Consider the following 23,199-nt stretch of genomic DNA (forward strand, 5'->3'; position numbering starts at 1 on the left):
AAATTTCATCCTGGAAATGTCCCCCAGGCTGTGGCTAAGCTATGTATCTGCAATATCCTTTCTTCAACAAATCCTAGTCCTGCAAGTTTCGCAGGAGAACCTCTGTGAAGTTTGGAAGGTAGATGAAGAGGTACTAGTGAAAGTAAAGCTGTGAGGATGGGTCATGGTTTGTGCTTGGGTAGCTCAGTCAGTAGAGCACTTTCCCATGAAAGGCAAAGGTCTTGAGTTCGAGTCTCAGTCCAGCACATTGTTCCAGACAGCCAGGAAGTTTAATCTTTACATCAGTCAATTTCATCCTGTTAAGAATAACGTTTTGGGTTCTATCCCAAATCCAGTCACACATCTGGTCTGATACTCAGTAAGATCATATTGTGGTCACTAAATGACTGTGTGAAACTTATCAAATACATTCCAGTAATCAAGATACACAGCATCAATCTGTGTGCCTTTGTCTTTGGCACTCTGGATTTCATGGACAAACAGTGTGATGATTTTAGAAGATTACATGCTCGATATTTCACACAGTGTATGCTGTGTGGGCAATGGTCAGACTACTGTTACTGAACAGTGTTCACGTAGTGTATGGAAGGTATTTTCTGGGGTAACGTTGTAAAGGGGTAACGTTGTAAAGATAAGAACGGAAGACCATGAATGGAAAGTTCATATTACAAAGGGTATAAGAGAGGGACGCTGGCTTTCACTCCTACTGTTCAATCTATTCTGGGTGAATGAATGCCAATAATATGATTTTCCGATGTAGTGAAAGTAGTGAAGGAATGCAGGACACATTAAATGGAGTGAATGCTCTAAATGCATACACTATGGATTGAGAGTAAACCAAAGGAAGAAGAAAGTAATGATAAGAAGTAGAAATGAGTTTAGCAATAACATTAATATCGAGAATGGGAACCTCCAATTAGTTGAAGTGAAGGAATTCAGCTACCTTGGAAGCAAAATAACATGACAGACAAAGAAAAGAGAGACTAGCCAAAAAAGAGGGCATTCTTGGTCAAAAGATGCAGTAGCCATCAGAAAGATCGCAGGAGGCGCACATTGGCACGGTGTGTCACGGACGGTAGTTGCCGCAAGTAGAGTCCCGTCCACCAGAGGGCACGCGAGAATTCGTCCGCGACCTCTGCTGGCGGAACAACAACAACAACAACTCAGGCAGCACGGGCTGTGCCCTTTCAGTTCACATCGGGCATGCCTAGGACACAGTCCCAGTCTGCGCTAAGTGAAGTGCGACGTAAAACGTGTACAGTGTTACTACAGAAGTAGTCTACTAGTATCTAACATGGGCATTAATTTGAACAAGAAATTTCTGAGAATATATGTCTGGAGCATAGAATTTTTTGGAATTGAATCGTGCTGTGGGAAAACTGCAGAAGAAGAGAACTGAACTGACAAGATAACGAAAGAGATGTTTCTCCGCAGAACTGATGAAGCAAGGAACGTGTTGAAAATGTTGACATGTAGAAGGTACAGGATGATAGGGCATGTACTAGACACCAAGGAATGACTTCCATGGAACTTGAGTGAACTTTGAAAGTTAAAAACTGTAGGGGTAAGTTGAGACTGGAATATATCTAACAAATAACTGAGGAGCAAGCCACATAAAACTCGTGAAAAGGCTGTTGGAAAAAAAGCAATAATAAATAATTTTACACTTACCACAGTAGCGCAGCAGTATGCACTGGTGCTCATAGATGCAAAGTTTAATGTGTTTCTATCACTGGGATGGATGTTCAACGCACAGTGGTGACTTGTAGCTAGTGTCTGCTACAATGAGGTCAAACTCTTCAAACAGAAAGTTTTCTGAAATGGTCAGTAAGCCAGCCACAAACATTTTTGCGGAATTGATGTTGGATGTTTATCCTGTTATGGGCAGTTCTGTAAGTGAAGTAAGTTATCTGTGTACTTCCATCAGATTTATACTTACAGCATAAAGACAAAATGGATTTAAAAAAGTGTGATTGAACTCTCAGCATCCTGACTTGGAGGCCGTGAGCTGCTCCAAAAATAACTGGAAAATAACAGGGCTGCTAGCTGTGCCATATGCCAGGCTCTGGTATTGGTATAATTCGAAGGGGGTGTTTCTCTGTGAGGATACGTTTGGAATCATCATCCAGTGGCAGTTGCAAGTAGGCTTCTGACTAGTTTATTTTTTGTTAAACTTTGGCCCATGGAAAGCTGGAGTTCATCCTAATGGACTACTAAGGTCTAGGTCTCAATAATTGACTGCAAATGTACAGATTTTTCAAAGTCACCGCAGTACTAGAAGTTGCTGTTAGGGTTTGTGACAATTATCAGTGGAGTGGATCATTCTCTAGAGGAGACAAGTGTGACAGCACCCAAGGACATAAGTCGATTGAGTTCTGCTTTGACTTGTTCCCGTAGAAATATTGGGATTGAATGGGCATGAAAAAAATGGGGGCGCGACATTGGTTTCATTGTGATGTGAGCCTGGAAATTGATAGCCACACCCTAAATCTTCCAAAAACAATTAGGAGAAATTCTGAGCAGAGGGCACCCAGTTGTTGGTATGGAAGATGATCCGATACCAGATGCACTTCATTAGAAATAGAAAATCCAAAAATTTTGAAGGCATCTAACCCAAATAAATTTTTATTGTTGGCATCATTTACTGCTAGAAAGTTCAAAGGCTGAAAAACTGTTTTATACAGTGCGGGACTAGAAAATTGTCCCAATATGGGTGTTTGTTGTCGGTCGTAACTCACCAACTGATGAGAGGTGGGGGACAATGTCAGTGATCCGAGATCCTCATAAGTTTGAGAATTTAACAAAGTCACCGCTGCTCTCATGTCTACATGCATTTTTAACATATTGTCCATAACACGTACTTCAATATAAATTTTGTTTCAGGCTACCATCACTTGGGAAATGCTGTTCACATCCATGTTCATCTCTGATGCAGGAGGTTGAGAGTTATTCAGAGAAGCAGTATGTCCTCTCTCTCTCTCTCTCTCTCTCTCTCTCTCTCTCTCTCTCTCTCTCTCTCTCTCTCTTTTTTACAGTAGTTGCACATAGCTTAACGCTTTGGTCACACGTCCTGGTCGTGTTGAACAAACAAAAATGGCGCGCACACACACACACACACACACACACACACACACACACACACACACAGAGAGAGAGAGAGAGAGAGAGAGAGAGAGAGAGAGAGAGGAGCAGGCAGCCACTGTTGTGATGCTGAATGCTGTTGCTGTTTAGCACGCTGCTGCCCCATGTGTCATGGAGACCGCTTGCTTCCCTAGATACTTCTGAAGATTGGGTAATTTTCAGAACCTATGTGAGAGAGGGATTTTCACATTGTAAAGCACGTTCACAAACTTCTCTATCAGGGGCCACTTTTATCTTGAACCACTGAATCAGCATATTAGTCCCGGTGTGCTTCAGTAAGAAACTGGCAATGACAGCTAAGCCTGTGAAGTTCCATGGCCCAAGGTGTGTACAACTGAGGCAGCCACTTTTGACAACTGTAGAACTCAACATTAGCAGTAATAACATACGTACATTTGCAGTTCTAAGTAGAAAGCAACTGACACATTTCATCAGAATAGAGGCTGGCAGGTTCCTGAGGATGAGCCACCTGACACAAAAGGTGATAAACATGAGGAGAAATCCATGACAGAAAGAAAGCCTTACATTGCGGTTAGTGACTCCAAAAGCTTGGAAATGTTGCACAGTGCATTTTTCACACACATCCCAATCTTCTACAGTATCATTATATGGGGGAAATGGTGGGGGTTGCATCAACAGCGGTGAACACTGGCACATAAACGATGCTGCCAAATTGTTGAATGCCGTAGAGAGGGCCTGCTCCTGGTTTGTGTGAGCTCACTGCTGTTCAACAAGAGATTTAAGAATTTCTTCCACTAACATATTGGGCATAGCAAACCAAGAAATGAAATGCACAAAGTAGAATAACACACTCGTTACCAAAAATATTGTAATATTGCATGACACAATATCAGAATTCCAAACAACAAACTTTTATTCCATTCCAACATGGAGGGGTATACTAAGACACTGAATGAAGTAGTGCTTAGTCTGAACGCGTTTAACCGAGAGGTACTTCACTGCACAGTCTAATATGGAGCATACATTAGTAACATGAACATCAGTGTGGCGAAGACCCTGGTGCTCCGGCTTTTATACAGCTGTTTGGTACACAGTGCAATGCTTGCTGTGCTGTCTCTGCCAATGTGCAACGCCTTCTTTAGGCCGGTCATGGAAGTGCCCACTGTTTAATTATGAGTGCACTCTGTATAGAGTTACATCAGCAGCAGCTTCCAAAGCCTGGTCAGCAGCTTCCAAAGCCTGGTAGCAATCATTGACTTTCAGCTGCTTACAAATTGCAAGTAACTCATCCTGTGCCAGTGAACAGCATTTGCATGGATACTGGAATGTATTTGGTGCAATGTTTTTCTGAACTGTAAACAGTTAACTTCAAACTTATTTCATCTATTCTTTTTCAATTTCAGGATCAGTTGTACTGCAAGTTCCCTTCAAGAACCTAAGCTGTCATGGCAGCTTTGTTTGTTACATACTGCCTTTATATAAATTTGATCACCAAGATGTTCGTGGCAATCTGAGGACAGGTTCTATCCATTCATGACAATCTGAGGATAGGTTCCACCCGAAATATGTTGACTAAAGTCATTGGCTTATGAGCTGGTGACTTTTTACTTAGTGACCATTACGGCAGTTGTGTTTTACTCCAATTGATGCCCAAGAAAGTGGTTTGTGAAAATTTACAGATTCCATGAAGCTAACCGTGTGTCTCGAATTTTAGTTGAGGTTACACTCGCTAATAGGTCCACATAACAAACTTGAAAATGGTATTAATTTATTACAGATACGGACTATATATGCTACTGTTGAAGGGGTAAACTAAATGAAACACAATATGAAAGTTATAAAATACATAAAACACAGTATTATGCCACAGCCGTTGACTTTGTAAGAGTTAAGTTTACATAGCGGTTATAAACTTTTGTGCACTGGTTTAGTACTAACAGGTCAACAAGCTTCAAAATGTGTAAATATTGCTCTATTAGTAAGTGTACATCAATGTTGTCTCTTCAAAATATTACCCATTAGATATTAAACACTTACGCAAACACTTTTTTGATCCCAGAAATTCTTCAGGAATGTGCTCTTTGGGACAGCTGTGAGCTCTCTGTGACATGTTTCTAGTCTTCGCTTGCAAAATGACAGGCCTTTAAAGTTCTCTTTATTTTTGTGAACAGGAAAGTCACATGGGGCTATGTCTGGTAAATGGAACCAGGGAGGCTGGGCTTCATTATAGTATAGTTTTTGGTTAGTAATACAAAAACAATCAAAAGTGTGAGCAGGTTTCATTACCATGATGTGAAAGCCGTGAATTGTCTCGCCACAAACTCAGGAATTTTCTGCTAGCCTCGTGCAAATGGCTGTTGTTGTGGTCTTCAGTCCTGAGACTGGTTTGATGCAGCTCTCCATGCTACTCTACCCTGTAAAAGCTTCATCATCTCCCAGTACCTACTATAACCTACATCCTTCTGAATCTGTTTAGTGTATTAATCTCTTGGTCTCCATCTACGATTTTTACCCTCCAAGCTGCCCTCCAATACTAAATTGGTGACCCTTTGTGCCTCGGAATATAACCTATAAAGTCCTAGTCAAGTTGTCACAAACTTCTCTTCTCCCCAATTCTATTCAATACCTCCTCATTAGTTATGTGATCTACCCATCTAATATTGAGCATTCTTCTGTAGCACCACATTTCGAAAGCTTCTATTCTCTTCTTGTATAAACTATTTATCTTCCACGTTTTGCTTCCATACATGGCTACACTCCATACAAATACTTTCAGAAAAGACTTCCTGACACTTAAATCTATACTCGATGTTAACAAATTTCTCTTCTTCAGAAACGCTTTCCTTGCCATTGCCAGTCTACATTTTAAATCCTCTCTACTTCGACCATCATAAGTTATTTTGCTCCCCAAATAGCAAAACTCATCTACTACTTTAAGTGTCTCATTTCCTAATCTAATTCCCTCTGCATCACCCGATTTAATTCAACTACATTCCATTATCCTCATTTTGCTATTGTTGATGTTCATCTTATCTCTTCCTTTCAAGACCATGTCCATTTCGTTCAGCTGCTCTTCCTGGTCCTTTGCTGTCTCTGACAGAATTACAATGTCATCGGCAAACCTCAACATTTTAATTTCTTCTCCATGGATTTTAATTCCTACTCCGAATTTTTCTTTTGTTTCCTTTACTGCTTGCTCAATATACAGATTGAATAACATCGGGGAGAGGCTACAACTCTGTCTCACTCCCTTCCCAACCGCTGCTTCCCTTTCATTCCCCTCGACTCTTATAACTGCCATCTGGTTTCTGTACAAATTGTAAATAGCCTTTCGCTCCCTGTATTTTACCCCTGCCACCTTCAGAATTTGAGAGAGAGTATTCCAGTCAACATTGTCAAAAGCTTTCTCTAAGTCTACAAATGCTAGAAACATAGGTTTGTCTTTCCTTAATCTAGCTTCTAAGATAAGTCGTAAGGTCAGTATTGCCTCACGTTTTCCAACATTTCTACGGAATCCAAACTGATCTTCCCCGAGGTCGGCTTCTACCAGTTTTTCCATTCATCTGTAAAGAATCTGCATTAGTATTTTGCAGCAGTGACTTATTAAACTGATAGTTTGGTAATTTTCACATCTGTCAACACCTGCTTTCTTTGGGATTGGAATTATTATATTCTTTTTGAAGTCTGAGGGTATTTCGCCTGTCTCATACATCTTGCTCACCAGATGGTAGAGTTTTGTCATGGCTGGCTCTCCGAAGGCTGTCAGTAGTTCTGATGAAATGTTGTCTACTCCCGGGGCCTTGTTTCGACTCAGGTCTTTCAGTGCTCTGTCAAACTCTTCACGCAATATCATATCTCCCATTTCATTTTCATCAACATTCTCTTCTTCCATTTCCATAGTATTGTCCTCAAGTACATTGCCCTTGTATAAACCCTCTATATACTCCTTCCACCTTTCTGCTTTCCCTTCTTTGCTTAGAAATGGGTTTCCATCTGAGCTCTTGATATTCATACAAGTGGTTCTCTTTTCTCCAAATGTCTCTCTAATTTTCCTGTAAGCAGTATCTATCGTACCCCTAGTGAGACCAGCCTCTACATCCTTATGTTTGTCCAGTAGCCATCCCTGCCAATGCAAATGGCATTGAACTTAAAAGGAGCACTTATTATTGATCTTTCAATCTTGTGACAAAAACTCATGGAGCACCATGCCATTAAACTCGAAGATCACAGTGAGCATAAACTCCACATTTAACCTCACTTGTTGAGCTTTTTTTATTGTGTTGATGCTCCAGACTGCCTCTACTGGGATCATTTAACCTTAGTTCTGTCACTGGTTGAGACATGTTTCGGTGATTGTGTCGTTGTTGACTTCATTTAACAATCCCTGAGCAACTTGTGCATTTGCTTCTGTTGTTCAAAATTCAGCAGTTTGGGAACAAATTTTGCTGACCAACGTTGCATACCTTAAACATTTCAAAAGGTTTCATGGCAGGAGGTAGTTGACATTCAAGCATCATCAGACATCTCTGAATGTTATCTGACAATTGTTCATAATCACTTCTTGAACTTCTCCCACAATTTCATTGGTTGACTTGCTGGGTCGTTCAGTGTGCTAGTTGTCTTCATCTTCACGACCTTCTTGGAAATTCTTATACCACTCATAAACTTTTGTTTTACTCATAGCAGACTCACCAAAAGCAATATTTTACACTTATAAAACTTTTCTATCCTTTGTTTCGTTCTTATAGTAAAATTTAATACAAATTCTGTGGTCCATTACAAAAATTGTTACTTTTTGAACACACATGCACACTGTGACAACGGGAAACAAGTATCTTTTCAGACAACTCTCAACAGATTAAGCATCCTGTATAGCTACCACTACATGGATGCTGTTCAGACATGATTTACAAATGCAGCAATGAAAACATCGCCTAAAATGGGCTAATAAAACACACAAAATTACAAAAATTCTGTTACTTTTTGAACACACATGCACACTGCAACAGTGGGAAATGATTTTCCAAACAAGAGATTGCTGCCAGAATTTGCAGAATAGACAACTGTGTCTCACGAGTTGATTTAGTACAAACTTTTTTTAACACATTTTTAAACTTCTGACAATTGTCAGAATTATACATTTAGTCATGTTAGTACTAACTGAAATTAGGGAAGAATGATTACCTGAATGATGTTACTGTTGCCAAAATATGTAGGAAGCAGCTTACAACTGATATGTACTACAACATTTGTGCGTCACTTTCGAATGTGCAAAAATACACAGCATATAATGGTACTCACTAGCCTTAGCAAAATCAATTGAAGATAATGGGAAAACAAACCAAAAGAGTAAGAATTTAGGAACATACTTATATATTCATCATGAAGTAACTGCCGATGTGGAGAAAACATATCAGGCTTATCAGGAAAATGATCTATTATATGGGCAGACTCCAGCAGCCCCAAGGCTGAGGTCCAGAAGTAGTTTTATCAAGACCTCTGTAGTGTTACAAACAACAGCTACAGCAAGGAAACTTTGGTAAACCCTCGTTGCCAGTTTTGCAAACCCTTGCCGGGGAAACGGCTTCTGGTGCAGTACACCGCTAAGACACTTTAGAACCTGTCACTATTAAATAGCTATGCAGCAGGGTCAGATAACAGAATAGCAGAACAAAGGTTCAACAACACTGCAACAAATTAGTAACAAAGTCGCACAAATGAGTGAAAAAGGTTTACTTATCTTGGTGACTTGTTGAATAATGAATTTTTCAATACTGCATGTAATATAACACATCCCTGGCTGAAACTCTCCCGTCTAGACATAAGCAGGATTGGATTGTTTGGAGGGGGGGGGGGGTCACTCAGCTGCTTTTGATCTGGAGTTGGAAGATAAAGGAATAACCTCTAGAAGTGGTACTTCCTGTGGATATAACCAACTGTGACTGTGAAGAAAGACACACCATGCAACACCTATTGGTCTGTCAACTATATCCTGCATCTTGCACAGAAGAGGATCTACCCCTGACTCCAAGCACCATTGATGTTGCAAGATTTTGGGCAACAGTAGTGTAGCTTAATTGTCCTTTCTGTCTTTTGTTTTTAATTGTACTGCATTGTATTGTGTTTGCATCTGACTTGAATCAATGAATAAAACAAAAGAAGAACTGGAAGTCAGTCTCTTCACATATATGAAGAAGTGAAACGCATGAACGCTGTACTTCACTGAATATGTGACACCTTCTACGCTAGAATGAATATGAATGCTGAGGATTGATTTATGCCATTCAAATTAATGAAATTCGTGAAGCATTAACAAAGCATGTCATCAACTTAGAATGACTAACAATGCTGCCACAGTTGCTGTTATTAAGGAAGTATCAGATAGCAGTTGCTAAAAAAAGACTTCATGAATCAAGCTTATAGTGCAGTAATCATGGAAGTTGTGTGCCTATACTTAAATTGAGACCATTAATGCAGAGTGCATTTATAGTATGGCTTCCATGAGGGGCCTCACCAACCTAATCTTGATGAAATGTACTGTCCTAAATTACTTTTCTTCAGTCCCCACCTCCCCACACTGCTGCCCCTTCCTGCCATTTCCTCTCTTGTATTTTTTCTCTGGAAATGTATGTGAGAGATTTAAAAACTCTAGACAGATTGGAGGAACATTGACTAGCCAACCAAAAATGAAAATTGCAATGTTATTAGTTGTCCTCAAAATAGTGAAAAATCTTAAAGCATCAACAAAGATTGTCTTCTGATTGGGGAGACATTAAAAAACATTTCAGGTTGCAGGGTTAGCTTAGTTATTCTTGTGCTATTTCTTTCATTTACATTTTTGAAGGGGCTGGGCCCCGGGCAAAATAAATGGTAAAAGAGCATTTACAATGTTGTTGGCCATTCTGTTGCATGCTGCTGTTGACAATGGGCCTCTTTATAAATTGTGGTAATTGAACGTGACAAATCATTAATTGGATGTGGGTTGCCAATAACATTTCATTCATAATATCCTACACTTTTTAAATGAGGTTTGCTGGTATTTTGTTACACTATCTTCAGTTTAAGGTGTGCTATTAGACCCCATCCTTACCACAACCTCAGACATCATGACGTTTTCAGAAAAACATGGTTGGATTGAGAAATTCTCATTAGCAACTATATACCATCAAAGAAGTGTATGCTGTCTTGTCTTCATAGACCTCCAAAAGGCCTTTGATAGAGTGCAGTGGGATAAGCTGTTAGATATCTTGATAAAGAAGGAAGTAAAATGGAAGGAGAGAAGATTGATTGTAAATATGTACCTGAATCAGAAAGCTTGGGTACGAATAGGTAATGAGATCTCTGAAGACAGCAAATATTGGGAGGTGTTGGACAGGGCTGTTGTCTCTCACTGATCCTATTTAACATCTATCTGGAGGAAGTACTGAAAAGCTGTTTGAAGAAGTACTGAAAAGCTGTTTGGATGGAACAAGAGGTGTCAAGATTGGTGAGCGGATAATTGAATGTATAAGATTTGCAGATGACATGGCGATCCTCGCAGAAAATAGAGAGATGCTGGCTCAAATACTAAATGACCTGAATGAAGTCTGTGCAGCAAATGATATGAAAATTAATAAAAAGAAAACTAAAAGCATGGTCGTAGGCCTAAAGAAAAGAAAAGTGAAAACTGAGTTGGGGTCAGAAATCATAGAACAGGTGATGATGACTGTATACTATCACCTGATGTCTATGACTGACGAAAACAAATTGCCAGCAGCAACATTGGGCACAAATGCTGTAAGTGCATTTTACCCAAAGAAACTGTACAACAAGAGCAATCTGATTATGTCCTGTGAATTGTCCCTATATCATCACTGACATGCATATTGGAGACTGATCCAACCACAAACAGATTGCTCCCTCAGGATATAACTGTCACTGGACTACTGAGGTATTTGATAGGATTCTGTGATATGTATCAGGTTGAAAGGTAAAGTGCAACTTTTATGCTCACACCACATTCACAAAAGTACAATTTTACTGAAAAGTAATAAGTTTTGCGAGTACAAATTACCTGTTTTTGGTGGATGTTAGTCAGTAATATCAATGTTTATCACAATGTGTCTCCTTGATAACCACACTTTTGCCAGCTTTTTGAAACTGTCATAACATTGCTCACTTAGGAAAAACCAGAGCCCATGGGCAACTAGCATGTGGCTTGCCTTTTACTTGTTGCAAGAATTTTGAGTCAGTTCAGGAAATATTGCTAAATGCTCCATCACTTTAGCTTGCAACAATGGAAATACAACATGCTTTTCTACATGAATCCTGACTTCTGTGTATTATCTTCAGTGTTGAGATAATGTAGGAACTTTTCATGGTGTGTCATGTATGCAGTATATTGTTCCCACAATCACTGGCATTCCACACCATTACTCTCTTTCCAGTTAAATGAAACTACAAATCTGTCACAACCAAAACCATTTGAAATTCGCATTAACCAGAACCTAGTGACACTAACTATACATTGTGTTACTGGTCTTATTTGTGGGTAGAGTCATTCTCCACTGTAGTAGTTGCCGAGACTTAGAATTATTTTAGATCGTTTTGGACACAAGGAGGACTGTACTCCAGACTACAGAACGTGGCAAAATTGAATTGTCACAGCTTGCATTATCAAGGAACTATTCTTCCTACCTTATTAGAGTGTGTCTTTTTTTTCAACTTTGGGCTGTACCCATAAAGTGTGCCAAGCTTAAGTGCGCTTCATCAACTCACTGGCAGAGCTCTTGACTTAACTGTGGATATGTTCTTGCCATCTACTGTAAGGCAAAAATAGCTGAATGCCTGCACAGCCTCAAGACAAATGAAACGCATAAATATTTTGAGCAGTAGAACAAATAAGTGCAGATTTATGTGGACTCAGGTGGGCCCTACTTTGAAGTCGGCCGCCACAAATTGATCATATCTGGGAAGTACACAGATTTGCAGCCTGTCTTGTGTATTTTCTGTTGGACATTGTACGGCATTATTTCCAGCAGACCACAACACTGCATCTGTAGTAAACAACTCAGCCACTGACACTGAATTGATCAAGCAAGTTGAAATTTTGCACAACACAGCACCACAGTTCAAGGTCAGTAAACAATTTTGTACTAATGTGTGACAAGAAGTAGCTTTTGTATAATGCGAGCAGCCTCAGAACATCACACTTCGAAAGCTGCTTCCTCCTCTGACAAGTAAAACATATTCTAACTAGATGTTTTTTATTTGAAAACAAGAGAGCCATCACTGATCCATCTGGGGAGCTGCCCTCTGTATTAAATTACATGGAACAAGTGTAGCGTGTATTTTAAAATTTTGCGAAGTGTCAGGTTGCCTCCCTGAAGTGACTGGGAGGAGGATTTTATTGTGTTCTTGTTAACTTTTTACCTTAATCTTCTTCTTCTTATTGTTATTGTTATTATTATTATTATTATTATTATTATTATTATTATTAGTAGTAGTAGTAGTAGTAGTAGTAGTAGTAGCTACAGCAGCATGTATCTGGGTACTAAAAAGTTGAAGTACTCTTATTCAGTTTACAAATAGATAACCAAGTAACCACCCTTTCAGTAACAAAAGGATGAATATCATCATTAGATAGATAAGCTCCTCTCTGGAGAAATATCGAATGAGTGCTTAACTTCTGTTTTGAAATATCCTTACTTTTTCTAAAATTGTTTCTGCGCAGCTGGACAGTTTCCATTATTTGTGGTGGTACACCTTCTAAATCCAGCTTTTGAAATCTGGGAACGATCCTACTTGTGTATATATTGAAGTTTTACCTTCACTAGCTACAAGGAAAGACATTTGACTGGGTGTTCATCCTCCACCTTTATGGTTCTTAAAATTTGGAATGACTTCTAAGTACCGTATTTACTCGAATCTAAGCCGCACTTTTTTTCCGGTTTTTGTAATCCAAAAAACCGCCTGCGGCTTAGAATCGAGTGCAAAGCAAGCGGAAGTTCTGAAAAATGTTGGTAGGTGCCGCCACAACTAACTTCTGCCGTCGAATATATGTAGCGCTACACAGGCATGCTCTTTAAGCACAAAGATAAATACTGGCGCCAAAACCTCTGCGTCAGTAAATAAATTTAAAAAAAAAGGTGGAAGACGAGCTTTTTTTCTCCGCCCTGAGTTTAGACCACTGCATTTTCATACATTATCCAACGAAGTAAATACAAATTCCGTATTGTTCATCTTCGAATGTAGCAGAATTTCAATGTACTACGAAAATCCGACTGGCAAGACTGGGATGTTTTTCAATACGGCCAACTCTACGTTCTGAATTTTTTCCTAACTGTGAGAAGAGATGGTTGCTAATAGTAACCTGATGAAATGTGAATCACAAGCAGTATTCTCTTCACCATTCACCATAAGAATAATACGAATATAAACATTTTGCCATGTATTCTTTCGTGTTTGCTGCTATCTCATTTGAATCCTGTCTGCCTAATAAACTACGAAACTAGAGTGAGACAACAGCAAACGCGGAAGAATATACTTATCGTGTCATGTTGATATTCGTATTATTCTTATGCCTAATAGTGATACAGTCAGAAATGAAGCACGGCAACTGACTAGATTTTTAAATCTAAGATGACTCTAATTTCTGTGCAGAATTTGATGTACTAAAGAAGCGGCCGCAAAGATTTTCAAACGGAGAAAAATTTTCGCCTAACTCTCGTTCAGAACGTGTTCTATCATAAGCAGCCTATTATTTGGTTCTTGTTGATCATTCTCAAAGAAAGCAGCAGTGTAAGTAACAACAAATAGCAGTCTCTTGACATTGCTTCGCTAATGAGACGATTCGCCTCTTTTTAGTTGTAAGCGGCTCTAGCGCGCACAAAAGCAAGCCATGCCGCTAGCGGCGACAGGCCATCAGAATGCTATCAGAATCAGGCTATCAGAATGCGACAAACAATGCATGACACAGTACAGTGATGCATTTTCAACTTAGAGTGACGTAAACACCTATAACAGAGAAAACGGCACTTATCAGATCAAAGCAAAATAAGCAATCGATTCAAACCAGACGAAGCACGTGAAAAAGGAAGGGTACCCGTATAAATACGGACAGAGCGCCTGACGCATAGCAATGGCTACCTGGTAAAGCTTCACTGCTAAGCGTACGACTCGAACCAAACTACTGTAGCTGTATCGTCATTCATTCGACCTAAATTGTGTCTCATATTACAATGGACCAACTTTGTTTTGATTTGGAGGTGCGGCCTAAAACTTTTCTCTCCCATTGAATTTCGAGTCTCAAATTTCAGGTGCGGCTTAGATTCGGGAAATCTTTTTTTTCCTTTATTTCGAGTCTCATTTTTCAGGTGCGGCTTAGATTCGAGTAAATACGGTAAATTTAGATTCAGTTAATGTCACTCAGCCATTGGTAGTCCAAATCAGCTACAGTTTTTGTGTGCAAAGATGTGGTATACTGTTAGGATATATAATATCCTCAAGACAGCTCCATGAATTAGGCTTTGAAGGATGTCTCCCATCGTTGTTAGAGAAATAATATGTGAGCTTTAGATTAGATTAGATGTACTTTTTGTTCCAATAAATCCATAGTGAGTAGAGCCTCCAGGATGTGAAACATATAAGAAAATAAAAGTACTACTTATAAAATGAAATAATACAATACTGTATTTATGACACAGTGAAAAAAAGCTAGAAATACTGCATAAGTTCAAAAGAATGTAAGTAAATTGTTTTGGATGTAGTAAACAATACAGCGTAAATGCAATAGTGCGCACAGCCACAGCACATTGTTATTGCTTACTACATATCTTCCAGTGTTTGGAAGTGGTTCCTTGGTTCTACCTTCAGTTCATGAAAATGGACAGCATTTTACAAGATGATCTCTTTACTGAGAAAAAAATTGTTTCTCAGCTGAACGTAGCATATGATAGTGGAGAATCCTTCTTGAGAGTGATTACCAGTGGTAAGAAAATATTTTTTTTATTTATTTCGCATTAACAGCAGTCAGCTAAAATTCTAAAATTTAACGGTAACACAGCTGGTAGCGCCACACTTCAATTTTTGTGCACGTTAGTCCTTTCTGCTAAAGGTGTTTTGAATACCCACTTGAATATAGGTTCTCATGTAAATCCAGAATGAAAAAGAAGAGTTAATTTCCTATATGGGTTTCTCAGTCACTTTTCCAGGGCCATCTAATGATGCAGGTAATTTTTTATTGTGACTCTTAGCATTATTAATGATATTGTCATTGTCATAAAGACATGAATTTGAAATTCAACTTTGGCATTCTTAAGGTAATTTTTCAAACGTTTTTTGTCTAGAAACTTCACTGACTGCATCCAAGAATGGTCAGATTGATACAGCAACCACAGTTGCCACTGGAAACAATAGTACATCTTCCCATTTATTGCTACACAATGGTGCTAATTTTTTACCAGACAATTCACATAACTTATCAGATGTTGATGGAAGCAAGGATGTTGAAAGTGGAGGTCAAGAATTTTGTGGTGATTTAAGCAGTGACAACAAAAGAAATCTAGAGCCTGCCCTGAAGATTGGAAGAAAAATGTCAACAAAACTCTGGGAATGTGCGGACAAGCATATGTTGTTTATGAAAGAATTTGAAATGTCAAAATTACTCACAATAGTCCAAGAGGGGCACGGAAATTAGGTCCGATGTGTACTTCAAAGATGTCAGAAATCGTTCAAAGGACGTGTCATCAAACTTGTGCTGGTGACAGGCAGGCAATTTTTAACACTTTCTGGAAAATGTCATTGGATCAGAGGAAGATTTACGTAATCAGTCTTGTGGACATAATTCCAACCATGTACCTTGTTGGTTGTAGCCCCCCGAACACACAGGGTTCGCTCTGCTGATGCCTGCGCTGTTAACTCCTCATGTATGCCAAGGGGTAGATGCCCATCTCCTTGCGGCATCAGGACTCCAGACAATGGCCATCCTGCCAGGTGGCCTTTGCTGTGTGGTGCCTGGGGGGGGGGGGGGGGGGTGTCCTGGTCGGAGTGGGTGGCATCAGGGCGGATGACACAATGAAGCGAGTACATCGTCTCTTGCTGGTGGTGAAACACCAGCAATCTCTAAGCATTCACGAGCTTAATTCAATGTGCAGAAGTACGACCAAAATTGTTCCACTCCCTGGCCACACCATGGGAGGAACGTCAGGCTAAGGGTGGCAGCGGATCTTATTCTCTGCAGTACCTTGTATGCTCAAGAGCTGATGGGGAATCTTGCATGACGATGAAGTCTCAGTAATTTGTTAGTCATTTAGAGGACAAGTTTGGGGAGGTGGAGATCTGGGTTTCTTAATCAAAACAGCAGCCTCTGCCCAGTCATGGGCATAACTCCGGCGTGTCCGCCGGGGTCCAAGAGATAATAATCAGGTTGCCACCGGTGCCTTCATCTTGGCCTTCGAGGGTGATACGTTGCCCAAGAAGGTTAAGGTGATGGTCTACCGCTATGATCTAAAGCCCTATATCCCTCCCCCGGTGCGGTGCTTTAAGTGCTGGAAGTTCAGCCATATGTCTTTCCGCTGTACTTCCAGTGTCACGCCCATCACATCCCAATACTCTATATGACCCACCTCCCATCTGTGTCAACTGCGGAGAGCACCATTCGCCTTGCTCGCCAGACTGCAGGATTCTCCAGAAAAAAGGAAAATCATGGATTACAAGGCCCTGGACCAACTGACCTACACTGAGGCTAAGAGAAAATTTGAACGCCTGCATCCTGTGCGTATGACATCATCTTACGCCGCCGCCGCTACAACAGTTCTGGCACCACCAACCTAAGTCACCTTTCAGAGCCGGAAGACTACACCTGCCCCCTTGATGGTGCAAGACCACCTACAATAAATCAGACCTTAAGGCAGATATCGATAGTTGACAAGGGTGGCAATCGTGGGGGAAACAAACCAGCGTGCTTGTGTTTCCATAAAGTGTGTGTGTAACATTGTATACCTGATGTTCAAGAGAAGTAAAAGCATTTATTACTACCTATTATTTATGCTATATTCTGTGAATGTCGTCACAAGTGCTACGCTAGTATTTATTTTCTAGATTCTCTAGTAAGTTTGGCATAATTTAAAGTGTAAACTGTTCTTGCGATGGGTCATAGCTGTTGTGTACCAGAATGTAAATCCAATTACGGCAAAACATATGATACCTCAACATTTAAGTTTCCCAAAGAAACAGCTTGGAGGAACAAATGGATTAAACTAATTCATAGTGATAATTTTGAAGTGAACAATAAAACTGTGGTATGCATTAAGCATTTTGAACCTGTCGTTAGGGAAGACATTTTTCCTGTGGAAAATAGTGAACCAATACGTGTGCCATGAAAAATACCAAAACTAACAAATGATGCAATTCCAACTATCGTTCCTAATCAACCTTCATATCACACAGTACCAATTTCTAAGGAAATGAAGAATCTTGAAGATCGTGTTCAACATCTACTGGAATGTGATGAATGTAGTTTCAGTAATTGGTGCGAAAATGACAATATACCTGACTTTCAGCATTTCGAAAGTGAAGTGCAGAAAAGGAATGTTTTTCCATTTACACTTTTAGTAAAGGATGACTACGCATCTTTCATTAAATTAAACGAAGATTCAGTCAGTGATGTGCCATTAGTTTCAGTATGCTTCAAGATATCATGTTCCTTGGAAGTAAAAGTGTTTGCCTACAGAAATCTTGAAATGTGACAAGTGGATGAAATTTGACAATCTAGTGAATCACCTAAATGGTTTCACAGATAACTCTATTGGCACCATTGACAAGATTATAATTGTAGTCAATGTTCTCAAACAAGCACTGAAAGCTGGAAGTGATTTTGATGATGAAATAGCCCCTAAAATAGAATTTGTTTTGGAGCAATTACGACTTTCAATAACAAAGCAAACTACATATTCCCCTGAGCTTTTGATATGGGCATCAACCATTTGCTTTTCATTTCCTGGTGCCTACCATCACTTGAGAAAAACAAATGTGTTAACATTACCTCATCCTGTCTATTTAAGGCAGTTTCTATGCAAAAGTGTTCAAACAAACCTTGTATTGGTCCATTACAGGTAGCTTTTTTGAGGGGGGAAAAATAATTTCTTCAGGAAAGTAATAAGGTAATTTCACTGATGCTAGGTGAAGTTTATGTTAACTCAAAATTCTCTTACAAGGCAGGAAAGGTACTACAACAGCAGGTACAATGCAGGTTTTCATGGCATCATCTCTACATTCTGATTATAAAGAAGTAATAGCTCTCTTTCCTGTAAAAAATGTTAATTCTGATACACTACTGAGAATGACAATTGATGTATTAAAGTTAATGCATGAAGTTGGATATGATGTTATATGCCTGGTAGCAGATAACCGTACCACTAATAGGAAAATGTATCAGCTTATGTGTGGTGACATTTTACAGCCGTGTATTACAAATCCAATTGCTCCATCCAAATTTCTCTTTCTTCTGTTTGACAGTGTGCACTTGCTTAAGTGCATTAGAAATAACTGGTTGAATGGAAAAAATGAATCCTTCTTAATGTCAAATATTGAGGATACATTTGCTTTCATCAATACCTTTCTACACAGTGATTAAGGGAATGCTGCATGTGAATATACTGTCAGTGAAGCAAAGTTTTCAGATTTGAGGAACCTGTTTCATTCTGAGAAAAATAAGCTGTTGAAACTTGCCCCAAAGCTAGTGACAAAGGCAGTATATCCAACGTGTATTGAGAGACAGAATGTTACCCTAAATTTTGATTCTAAAAATGTGGCAGCACGAGAAATTTTGAAAAGTCGGGGATTGAGATTTCTGATGGCACTATTCAGTTTTTAAAATTAATCATTATATGGTGGACAATTTCTAATGTACAGCATCCCATGAAAGGTAAATACACATCAGATGATAATTCTAGCCCAATCACTGGACCTACTGACTCCAAACTTCTGTTTCTTGAAAATTTGAAAACATATCTTGACATCTGGCATGTATTGCCTACTCATGGAAAACTAACCAATGAAACATATACTGCTTTCTCTCACACACTTGCAACAACAGTTCAGTTATGCAGATATATTTTTTATACTTACAACTGGTCCTACATTCTTACAGCAAAATTACACACTGATGCTTTAGAAGCAAGATTTGGAGCTTATAGAAGGCTAAGTGGCTGCACATATAAAGTTTCAGTTGAGCAAATCTTGGAATCTAAGAGGAAACTCAAAGTAGTAGGTCTACCAAAGCTCAGATCTACTAAACATGGTGAATTTACATTAAATGATTTTGCAGCAAAAGTAAATTGCAGCATAAAACATCAAATGTATGAAAATTTAGATAAATTAGAACCTGCTCTAGAGGAGCTAGCAAACATTCCCTTGATGCATGAAGATTTGAAAATCTTGGTTTGTATTGCTAGCTGCACCAGCAAAACAGCACTTGAAAAGCTGCGAAAAGGTGGAAAATGTTCAGGTTGTGAAGAAATGTCACAGAGAATGAAATTTTGTTGCAGTGTGAAACCAAAGAACTCCTTTCCTATCTCAACTAACTGAATCGTGGAGGATTGAAGTGTCCTTCTATAGTGATTTCGTTGTGTTGTAATATATATAAACTTTTTCGAGTTCTGATTAGCAGCACATATGAATCAGAATTTCTCAAACTTAAAAATCGAAGAGATGCAGTACTTGCCTTAGGAACTGAATTGCGTGAAAATGCCATTAGTAACATCAGTGTTGTGTGCAAATGTGGCATTCCTTTAAAGACAATAATCAAGAAAAGTATTAAATGCTTTCAAATATTTTTATTAATAATTACACAAAACTCGAATGAAAGTGTGTTTCAAAGGAAATTGCTCAAACACTAGTAAAACAAAAAAGGAGCTCATGAAGACATTGCAGCAAAAATAACAAAAACGCAAAGTGGCCAAGCTGAGCAGCAAATAAATCCAACAGGTACTCAAAGTCAAACCACTTCTAGCATATTACATAATGACAGTGACTAGAATTTACTGTATATTGTTTAATACAATTTTGAGCTTTAGTTACATGCTTCACTTATTATTGCTATGTAGCTTCTATTTTGCAAATTATTATTAGTGTCCAAATATGCCATTTACATGTGTTGTGTAGTAGTTGTTTGTATTTGATTTTGAGTTGCATATCCTAATTTTACTTCGTCATAGTACTTATTACATAATTCGTGACTTAAGTAACAACTTTTTATTTACGTTTGAATATAGAAAAATAAATAACAATATGACATTTCTTGTGCAATTTAGAATTTACTTTCCATTTATGAAGTTTGTAAATAATTCGTGTTAGGGTCCCACTGAAATACTTGACCTAAGACTGCTGCCATCTTGGTTTCTGTGTTGTGGTCTGATGTATTGTAGGTGGTCTTGGATGGTGGGGGGTGGGAGGCATTTCCCTCCCTGTTGCTCCTGCATCACCTACTTCGGGAGCAACCCTCCCCCCCCCCCCCCCCCACCACCACCACCACCACCACCACCACCACCACCACCACCATAGTGGGGTAAGTCTTCTTCGGCTGCTCTTGCTAGGAAGTGGTCCCTTGGGTCATTCCCTTCCCAGGTTTCTGCTAGTAGGAAAGATGACACCCACCAGTGGCTGAAGAGCCCAAAAGCAGCTGGTTGTAGGGCTTCACACTCATCTTCAGTCCCGGAGACTGAGCCAGTGAAGTCCTCCCAAGCCATGGAAACCCAAGGAGCAGTAAGAGAAATCCAAAAGGAAAACCCCTAAGACCAAATAAATTGTGGTGGCACCCACATCACCACTACCCCCAAGCTCTGCGTCTGAGGATAGGGTGGAGATTTTGGTGTCCACTGAGGACCTAGATCTCGCCAGATCCTCAGACACAATGGATATAGACTGCTCAAGCAAAACGTCGGTGGCAGCAGGTGACTCTGAGGCGTAAACTGCCTCATTGAATGTTCCATGCTTTCCCAGTCTCATGACGTCATGATTCTCCAGTGTAATTGAGGCAGTTTTTTCCCACTGCCTGGCTGAGCAACGGCAACTGTTAAGCTTTACACCTGCTATTTGCATTGCCCTCCAGGAAAACTGGTTCCCGGAAATGCAGACCCCTGCCCTACATGGCTATAAAGGATATTACAGGAACCGTAGCGACTATAATAGAGTATCAGGTGGAGTTTGCATTAATGTTCTAAACTCAGTCTGTAGGGAACCTGGCCCCCTTCAAATCCCTCTTGAAGCTGTGCCTGTCAGAATAAGGATGAAGCAGGAAATAACTGTCTGCAATGTATATCTTCCTCCAGATGGTGCAGTACCCGTTAATGTATTAGATGCACTGATTGATCAACTCCCTAAACCTTTCCCACTTTTGGGAGAGTTTAATGCCCATAACCCCTTGTGGGGTGGCACCATGCTTACTGGCCGAGGCAGAGATGTCGAAACTTTACTGTCTCAGTTCGAACTCTGCCTCTTAAATATTGGGGCCACCACACATTTCAGTGTGGCTCATGGTAGTTACTCGGCCATTGATTTATCAATTTGCAGCCCAGGACTTCTCCCATCTATCCACTGGAGAGCACATGACTACCTGTGTGGTAGTGACCACTTCCCCATCTTCCTGTCACTGCCCCAGCATCAGGCCCATGGACGCCTGCCCAGATGGGCTTTAAACAAGGCGGAATGGGTAACTTTCACCTCTGCTGTCACCATTGAATCTCCCCCACACGCTAACATCGATGTGATGGTTGCACAGGTGACTACAACAATTGTTTCTGCGGCAGAAAACGCGATCCCTCACTCTTTAGGGTGCCCAAGGCGTGAGGCAGTCCCTTGGTAGTCGCTGGAAGTCGCTGAAGCAATTAAGGAGCGTCAGCAAGCTCTGCAGTGGCATAAGCGGCACCCTTCCGTGGAGCACCTCATACCCTTTAAATGGCTCCGTGCCCATGTTTGCCATCTTATCAAACAACAGAAGCAGAAGTGTTGGGAGAGATACGTCTCGACCATTGGTTGCCATATGTCACCGTCCCAAGTCTGGGCAAAGACAAACGTCTTTTCGGGTACCAGGCCCCAACAGGTGTCTCTGGTGTTACTATAAATGGCGTGTTATCTACCGACACAGATGCAATTTCCAAGCACTTTGCTAAGTACTTTGCTCGAGCCTCTGCGTCGGAGAATTACCCCCCTCTCCCCCCCCCCCCCCCCCCCAGCCTTTCGCACTCTCAAAATGTGGCTGGAAGGGAATGTCCTCTCATTCACTACACGCCGCAGTGAATCCTCTAACGCCCTATTTACAGAGTGCGAGCTCCTCAGTGCCCTTGCACATTGCCCCGACACAGCTCCTGGGCCTGATCGGATCCACAGCCAGATGATTAAACATCTGTCTACAAGTGACATCTCCTCGTCATCTTCAACTGGATCTGGTGCGATGGTGTCTTTCCATCACAATGGCAGGAGCGCATCATTCCAGTGCTCAAACCTGGTGAAAACTCGCTTGATGTGTATAGCGATTGGCCCATCAGCCTCACCGATGTTCTTTGTAAGCTGCTGGAACGTATGGTATGTTGGCAGTTGGGTTGGGTCCTGGAGTCATGTGGCCTGCTGGCTCCATGTCAGGGCAGCTTCCACCAGGGTCGCTCTATCACTGATAATCCATCGAGTCTGCCATCCCAACAGTCTTTTCAAGATGGCAACACCTGGTTGCCGTCTTTTCTTACTTACTTAAAGCATATGACCATGACCTGGTGATATCACGTCCTTGCTACATTGTATGAGTGGGGCCTCTGGGGCCCGCTCCCGATTTTTTATCTAAAACTTCATGTCGCTTCGTACTTTCCATGTCCAAGTTAGTGCCTCCCATAGTTCCATCCATATCCAGGAGAATGGAGTCCCGCAGGAGAATGGAGTCCCGCAGGGCTCTGTATTAAGTGTCTCTCTATTTTTAGTGGCCATTAACGGTCTAGCAGCTGCTGTTGGGCCCTCTGCTTCACCTTCTCTGTATGCAGATGACTTCTGCATTTTGTACTGCTGCTCCAGTACTGGTGTTGCTGAGCAGCGCCTGCAGGGAGCCATCCACACGGCGCACTCATGGGCTCT

The 23,199-nt window shown here is 40.4% G+C and overlaps 1 protein-coding gene across 2 annotated transcripts in view; it reads left to right on the forward strand.

Annotated features, from left to right (window-relative positions):
• The window catches only part of LOC126184906 (leucine-rich repeat protein 1-like), a 128,706-nt gene that overhangs the window by 14,090 nt on the left and 91,417 nt on the right, over positions 1 to 23,199 (forward strand). Inside the window, exon 1 of one of the 2 annotated variants that reach the window (XM_049927560.1) lies at positions 19,516 to 20,067. The exons of the other annotated variant lie outside the window; for it this stretch is intronic. The gene's annotated coding sequence lies outside the window, so the exon portion shown is untranslated. Of the gene's footprint in view, positions 1 to 19,515; positions 20,068 to 23,199 lie in introns of those variants that run through there. 2 annotated transcript variants of the gene reach the window in all.

This window comes from Schistocerca cancellata, chromosome 4 (assembly GCF_023864275.1).
Source record: "Schistocerca cancellata isolate TAMUIC-IGC-003103 chromosome 4, iqSchCanc2.1, whole genome shotgun sequence".
In the NCBI taxonomy this organism is placed as follows: domain Eukaryota; kingdom Metazoa; phylum Arthropoda; class Insecta; order Orthoptera; family Acrididae; genus Schistocerca; species Schistocerca cancellata.